This window comes from Camelina sativa, chromosome 9 (genome assembly GCF_030686135.1).
Source record: "Camelina sativa cultivar CO46 ecotype springtype chromosome 9, ASM3068613v1".
Taxonomy (NCBI): Eukaryota; Viridiplantae; Streptophyta; class Magnoliopsida; order Brassicales; family Brassicaceae; genus Camelina; species Camelina sativa.
The window spans coordinates 7,106,254-7,114,960 of NC_141888.1; the positions used below are offsets into that span (position 1 = coordinate 7,106,254).

Here is an 8,707-nt window from a genome sequence, read left to right on the forward strand (position 1 = left end):
TTTAACTTTAACTTTTGTTATCACTGCAATTTGTTATTTAATTCGCTCCTAGGTTTAAAAAAAAAAATGCATTCACCTTATTTCAACAAATATATAATTATAGAATAAAACATTAAAATTAAAAATAATTAGTAAACGATAGTATATACATAACAAACTAACATCCAAATACAAAGTTAATCTATAAACACAACTGAAAAGAAATACAAACTAAACAATATTTTCTTTGTCTCTAATAAATTGATGTTTTAGGATATATTTTTGTTCCTAAAAGATTAATTTTATAGATAAAAAAATTAAAATAATTATGCTTTTTCCCCACATGGCATTAATCTAATGGTTTATATTTTCTCTATCTATTCAAAGTAATTATAAATTAATTTAAAATTAAAATTATTTTTTTTAATACGTGTGATAATGTCAAAACATCAATCTATTAGAGATAGAATGAGTAATAAAAATAAATACAAACCGTAGCAATTATATAAAGGTCGATGGTCTTGGTAGTGGAGATGGATTTAGACATTTTAATTTGCAAAAGATTCAACAAGTTTCTCCATAACTTCAAGATTTTCTTGATTTGCTGTTTTGCTTCAAGGTTTTTCTTCAGGTCAGTTTCCATCTCTTCCATCCGATATCTTATGTCTCTACTTCTTCACCTGATGTGGTACACTTGGAGATGCACCAACAGATGGTAAACCTCACTTAACACTCCAAACAGATGGTAAAACCTCACTTAACACTCCAAGTCCAAAGATATGACCTTGGTTAGATGATCCAGCAGCCTAGAAATAAAAACCAAATACATAAGCAGCCATACACCAAACCAACACAACACACACAACTCACGCCAGACTAATACACGACACACAACTCACGTCAAACTAATACACCACACATACGCAACTAAAACCAAACAATAACACACCACACATGATTCACAGTTCCATGGTGACTAACAAATTTGATGCACCCAACTAACGTATATGGCGGAACCTTAATTTATTAATCACTAACATATAGGCCCTGATTGGTAACGGCTGTTACTTTTGGCTGTAGAGACTTTGACTTTAAAATTTTAGCTGTAGAGAATTTGGTTTTAGATGCTTTGACTGGAAAAACTTTAAAAACTTTAACTGTTAAAATCTGATTGTTTACCAACAACTTTTAAAGCTGTAGCTATTTTTATTACTATCATTAGATATTAATAATATAATTATAATAAATATAAATTATTTCAGAATTTAATCCATATAGCAATTTAGTAATGATGATGATGATGAAAATAAAAATTATTATTGAAATGGATCTTAAAAGAAAGAGAAAAAAATGAGAATAATTAATTTGTAAAAAATATAATATGTAAAAAATATACATAAACTTTTGGAAAGCTTTTAAATATAATGGGGGAGAAAAAAAGAATGTTTTTAAATTTATTTAGTTTTAAATCATGATTTTGACGCTTTAAAATTTTTGAGAAAACAAGGAAGGAACAAATATAAGTGACTTTCAAAACTTTTAAAAAATTAAAAGCAATAAAAGTCTGATTGGCAAAAATATGACTGTCAATGCTTTAAATTATTTTAAAGTCTTAAAAGTCTGTTACCAATCAGGGCCATAATCTCAAAAAAATCTTAAAGAATATAAGGTTTTGAACTATTACCTTGATATAAATCTCATTTTTTTATCTTTGTCAAGATTTTCAGCTGTCACATTCTCTCCACCAGAAGATTCAAGTTGTTCTTTTTATAAGTTTATGCTACCAATCATTCTTTTGAGGTGATATGCAACAAGTTTCTTTAACTCTCTTTCAAATTGATAGTTGACAGAAATTTCCCAGTTAAACTTTTTCTGAGAAAACAAAGTAATTACACATGATGAGTAATATTGTAAATCATCTATGAAATAGATTAATGAAATATAACAGAAAATAGCACCATAAACAAACTAGAAATCTGATTCGATGGCAACTTCAACTATTGCTAAAGTTGCTAATGCTCTGACAATCAGAGGAGAGCGAACATGGGTCGCCCGATCCAACCCCTGTCGGATAGTTTGGTTTTGTTGATCCTTGAAGATCCAGTTGAGTCCTACTTTCTCATCGTTCAACCAAGCAACATAAGTATACCAGGTAAACATTGATCTTGTCTGACAGTCTCGATCTCTTAAGACCCGAGAAGGGGGAATTGTAGGTTTTAGGGTTTTTTTGAGTTGTGACTGTTGCCATTCCTTTGGTATGATTATAGCTAAAGTCAAAGCTTCCCTTGCTGTGGTTTGAATATTGTTAAATGTCAGGCGATTACACGACGTCTAAAGGGTCCAAAAGATCCATGGGAACAAAGCGTCAAGCAAGAAAAGGAACTGTAAACTAGCTTTACGGAGTTGGCTTCTTCGTATGGGCCCTAGCAGCATATATTCCTTACTCTGTTTTCTGCTTTCATGCCCCGAAAGTAGGATCGTCTAACGAAGTCGAATACGCGGGAATGACCCAATCTGATGCCTATCGGGAGGAGGCAAGTGAAGCGTCTGGCCATAATTATACCTTCTTGAATATATGAGATTTGGTCTGGTAGGAAGTTCTCCTTAAAAGGTGTTTTCTTCCAGAATTTGATGACAAAGGGGCAATTGAAGAAAGGTGTACCTCATATGGAAAAGGGGCAATATATGAGTTACAATGGAGGCATTTGACTGTCTCAGTAACTTGATGGTGTGCCAGGTTCTCGCCCACAAGCGTAATGCTTTTTGTGCTGCCTTCTAGAGGAGAAGATTTGTTTTCGGAGAGGTTTTGATGGACAAAATACTTGCTTTCCAATTAAGCAGTTGAGGGTTGTCTTGGTTTCATGTTTCCACTGGTGGGATGTCAAAAATTTGGGCTTCAAAAAAGGTTGAATTTGTAGAGTAGATCCCATCATGTGTAGGTAACCAAGCCCATATGTCCAGAGCTCCGGTTTTACTTGGTTTTAGGCTTAAGATATCTTTTTCATAACTCGGGAGGATTCTTTGAATGAGTTATGTGTTCCAGCCTTCCATGTTGGAGAGCAAGTTAAGAGGAGGTAAGAAACTTTTCAATCTTAATTTTTCTCAGTGGGGGTCCCATTAGAGCTAAAGGAGAAACCAGTGAGAGCCAAGTAGTTTTCTAATTGGGGATCAAAGATCCAGATCCAATGAGCTTGCCAACCTTTGGTTTTAGAAGATCTCTTCCTATACAAATGATACGCCTGCATGTGAAGCTGAGATTGGAACATTACAATCCAAGAAACTTACATTGCGGCAATATTTACCTAGGAAAACTTTGGCCATTAAGCAGTTTCGCCAGCTGATCTTTGAAAGAAGAGCATCATTGAAAGTTTGTAAATCTCTGAAACCTTAACCTCCATTCTCTAAGGATTTTGCCATCTTTTTCCATGAAATCCAACACTACAATAAAAACAGCTAATCTGCCATTGTTTAGCCACCTCTATTCAGCAGCCACTTAAAACAGCCACCAAAACAATATTTTTGCCATAGCCACTGATTTTGTGGTGGTCCAATAGGAGCTAAAGTTTTTTTGAGGCAAAAGTTTTGGACTAGGTAAAATCCCCCCATAACTTTTTGTAGCAACTGTGTGAATCAGTGGTTAAGTCAGTGGCTAATGAACTTTTATCCTAACTGAAAGATGAAAACCCCAAGCACAAAACAGTGTGAAAGGATACATGCGTGATTCTCTCCCTTTCTCTAATGAATCTTCTCTGATCTCAGCCTCTTTCTCTCGCCTTCTCAAACCTCTTTCCGCCTAAGTCCATCTCTTACAATTGTAGTCATCCTCTTCAAGATTTGTTTTTGTACCTTCGTTTCAATTTTATTTGATTTATCTTTGTTGTGTTCTGGATTTTGTCATATGGACCAAGTTTGCTTTGATTTTGGTTGTTGTGGTCTCGATTTTGTCACTCACTCTATTTAACAACCAAACAAGTATGCTTTGATTTTCTTGGTTATGTTTTCAATTTTGTCATATTGAGTTCATAAGCGGTTTAGTTTGTTTTGATTTTGGTTGTTGTGGCCTAGAGTTGCTTTGATTTTTGTTGTTGTGGTCTCGATTATCTCATCCCTCTTTTTTCATATTTAGATTAACAAAACTCTCAGAACTTTGTCTATCTTTAGATAATTGAATTCATGTTTCGATCTTGTTTATGATTTGCTCCATTGAGTAGATCTTCAATTAAATCTATGCTACATAAAGATCCAAAGTTTAATAAAAAAATTTCTTTCTTTTTTCTTGAATAGTCTCTGAATATTTAGATGAATGGTCAGGGATAATGTGTTTTATTTTTAAGTGGTTTACTTTGGTTGTATTTTGGATGAAAACATTTTGGAAGTCTTTTGCGTGTTAGTCTTTTAAAGCATCTGAAATGTACATTAATTCTAACCATACATTTATTGATTACTAGGAGTTGTCCCGTGCTACGCACGGGCTTATCTTAGTATTTGTTCGATTGGTAATTTTTTTAACTGTTCGATTGCTTTCTTAATTGGATTTTTTTTAATTGATAAAAATTATATAAATTTTAGGGAGAAGAGTATGTATCTTAAGTAATTAAACTACACCCTCATGTATAATAATAACAAAATGTTTAAAAGCTTAGACTGATTCTTTTTTAGGACATGTTGTTTTGCGATGTAACCATTTTGCAATACACTTAAGGCAAATTTTGTGATTATAAAATAGATGATTTATGTAATATATTTGTAAACATTGAAATGATATTTAACATTAAAATGGTCAATCAATATTTAAACAACTTCCAGAATACTAAATTGTTTGATGTAAGCTGTATGGGCAAATGATCATCGTCTTTGTTCTGTTGGGTCAAGACGTAATGTGTCAACTAAAAATTATAGACTCATATAGTCATATTAATACATGTCACTTTCAAATTACGACAATAACTTGTTTGGATGTTGTTTCCGCTGTGGCTTTACAGAAATAGCCGAGATCTACCATCATTGTTGAGTTTTGAATTTATCCCATGAGTAATCTTTTATTAAATATGGTGAAGTTTAGAGATATAAAATAAATATTATATTCCTTAATATTGCACATTTTTCATCCTCAGATTCAGATAATGTGTAATTTATTTCTCTTTTAACTGTTGGTAACCCCTAACATCAAAAGCACATTTTTGTCCTGTCAACACAAGATGGAAAATGATACGAATCCTTCAAACTTCAAAGCCTATTCAGTGGCTTTAAACCAAAAATAAAATAAAATAAAGATCACCTTTTGGTGATTTTATTCACTTCGACATTGATTAAGGCAAATCCTCATCATCTTTATTTTGTTGTTACGTGAAGACATAAGCGAAAGTTGAAATTGAAGTCCCATATCACAAGTTAACTGAAATCAATTACAAATCACTTCGTCTAACGTTGTTTCTTCTAATGTCTTCCTTCGATATATATATATATATATATATATATATATATATATATAATAGAGATCTGATCATCTATTTTAAGCTTTAGGTCTCCCTATCCATAGTAATCTTAACAAATATCCAAGTTAGAATAATATATAAATAAAAGAATGTATAATTTAAAATTTTAAACTCAAAAAATCATTTTCTAACACAATTATACCGTTGTGTGATATATATCTTAGGCTAAGCTGCATTGTTTTAACTTTATGAATATGTCGTAGTGTACATGCACGTAGACTCATGGTGTCTCCATAACTTAATAGAAAACTTTACTCAATATGGCAATAGAAAAAAAGCTTAAAGGAGAAAATAAGAGTAACTAAATTTTTTATTTGATTGTTTGGTCATTCTGTAAAGGTTTTCTCCTCCACCTATTCACCAGTCCATACTACTACCTTACATGCTTGCATAAACTTTAGTTCCTTGTCTGAGATCTTAAATCCTCCATTTTCCTTTAAAAATGAATTGTGCAATGAGCAAATCATTTACATGATCTAAAGGAAAAATGCTTCAGAGACATTAGAATTTTCCTCGAATCATAACAATAATTTGAGTATGAAGTAGAATACATCACATGAAATATACATATTAAGAAACCAGCCAGTCAACCATTATAGTAGCAGAATTTGGCCGTTTAAAATTAGGACAATATAGAATTTTAGTCAAAGAGAAATAAGAGATTGGAATGTATAAATTTATGACTAAACATTGAATTTGATTTTTGGATATAAATGTAAGCTAATTTATTGAGATTTTAAAGGTGATAATAGGATTTAAAAATTATATGTGCAATGAGCAAATCATTTACGTGATCTAAAGGAAAATGTTTCAAAGTCATTAGAACTTTTCTCGAATCATAACAATAATCTGAGTACAAAATAGAATGCAATCACATGAAATATACATATTAAGAAACCAGCCAGTCAGACATTATAGTAGCAGAATTTGGCCGTTTAAAATTAATGGGACAATATAGAATTTTAGATAAAGAGAAATAATAGATTGGAATATAAATTTATGACTAAACATTGAAATTGATTTTTTTAATATAAATGTAAGCTAATTTATTGGGATTTTAAAGGTGATAATGGGATTTAAAAATGAACTATGCAATGAGCAAGTCATTTACGTGATCTTAAGGAAAAATGCTTCAGAGACATTAGAACTTTCTTCGAATCATAACAATAATTTAAGTACGAAATAGAATACAATCACATGAAATTACATTTTAAGGGACCAGCCAGCAGCCATTATAGTAGCAGAATTTGGCCGTTTAAAATTAATGGGACAATATAGAACTCTAGATGAAGATGAAGAACATCAAATCTTAAACAGAATTAGCCATGCTCTAATTTTGAAATTGTCAACCCATGCTCTAATTTTGAAATTGTCAAGAATACATATGGCCCATTGTTAGCATTATATTCATTCATACGCTCATATACATTGGTCTTAAGTTTTAGAACACTAAAACGTTGAACCAATTGATATTTAATAGAAAGTAGAACGTTAAAAACAAAACAGTTACGCCTAACTTTTTGTGGGTTTACATGGGTTGCAATGACAACAACTGTTTCATCTTTTAGGGATAAAAGTTTGGCATGGACATAGACCGCAAGTTCTCTCCAAAGAGATATGTATACGTTGTCACCACTACAACAAACACCATAACTGTTACACAGTTACAGACTTACAAAGTGTAGAACGAATCTGAAAAAAAAAAAAAAAACCCAATACCTTTCAAAAATGCAAGTCAGTATTAAACAGAAAGTTTGAAGGGTGGTTCTGATCTTTGTTTTCAAATGTTCGAGACGAGGATATTTGGCCAACAACATCTGCTGAGTGGGTAAATGTAGATATAAATCATATACTGAAGAACAGAGTGGAAGCTAAGAGACCAGAAATACGAACAATGCAAAAAAAGTTGTTACCTGGAAGCTCCTCACCCTTGTTTACCATATCAAGCAAGTCTGAAAAAGTAGAGAACCTAAAATAATCAAAACCAATAGAACATTGTCATTTTTTAACAGTCTCCAAAGACGTTTTCTCCGTGAAAACAATTCTCCACTTGTGCTTGGTGCGACGATAACGGTTGGAGGATGCAACAACATCGAAATCATTGATGCTGTACAACTGGCCTTTAACCAATTGATCTTGAAACTTAGACACACGATTAGGAACAACTGAAGCTTGTATAGCACAATCCTGAAACAAAGGCTAAATGAATGTGTTAAAATGGAGGTAAATCAGGGGTCAAGAGGAACAATAATAGAGATAATATACATTTTCATCAGTAAGGAGACATTTTCATTAGGAACAATAAGTAACATATTGTTTCTTCAAAAGTCTCGAACTTCCCAAATATGGATGACCCAAACAACAATCCTATTGATACCAGTGTTGTGTATTTCGTTGGAGGTTGAATCAAGGGTAGAGTAGGGTGCTATTGTTTTAGTTTTACCCATGGTGTGTGAGAGAGAAGATGAGTGTCGTCAAAGGTTGTTATTTAAAAAAAAAACTTAATGCAATGGTTGAGGGAGAGTAATCAGGGATTGGAATGAAATGTTAATGACCATGAAATCATAGGTGTTTGGTATTATTTTCATTACGTTAAATTAGGTGGTAAACGTAAAGATGAAAATGAAGGATATACTTCAATGGAATTCTTTAATTACCTTAAAGATTGTAATAAGTAATACAAATAACGTCATAATAATGGTTTATATGATTCTAATTGGTAGTGAAGATCTAAACCCCTTTCTTAATATTTCTATATTTGATACCAAGCAATTTAAAAACGATTTTGGAACTTCAAATAGGTGTTCGGGATCTTGACACATATATTAAACCGGAAATGATTTAGAATTTGGTGGTGGAGTAGGAAAATTAAACCAAAGAAACCCAAGGATTAGGAGATTTTTGTGAAGGTACATCGGAGGTGGTAGCTGCTGGGAACGATGATTGTGAAAAAGTGAGTATAGGTGAATTTGACATCGTTTGGTTCATATCCTCCTGATGGATGTAAGGGCTGTCAATTATATTTGCTGGACTTGTAACTGGTTTTATTTTGTTAGGCCCAATTTAAAAATGTAAAAACAATGGCCTTTAAAAATAAGAGAGGACATGTGTCAGTTATATAATAAGCCAGATGTCATGTTCTAAGCAGAAGTTGAGAAAAACCTTCTCTTATTATATAAGATTTTTTCCAAGTATGAGTAATACAAGATCGGTTCCAGTTTGTTATGTGCCTT

General features: G+C 32.2%; 1 long non-coding RNA gene across 1 annotated transcript; it reads left to right on the forward strand.

Moving 5' to 3' along the window:
* The first annotated feature begins 1,870 nt into the window (after positions 1 to 1,870).
* LOC147937852 (uncharacterized) lies at positions 1,871 to 3,974 on the forward strand. Its single transcript, XR_015564988.1, has 2 exons — positions 1,871 to 2,131; positions 2,296 to 3,974. It is a non-coding gene; the product is annotated as an uncharacterized LOC147937852 (long non-coding RNA).
* The last annotated feature ends 4,733 nt before the right edge of the window (positions 3,975 to 8,707 follow it).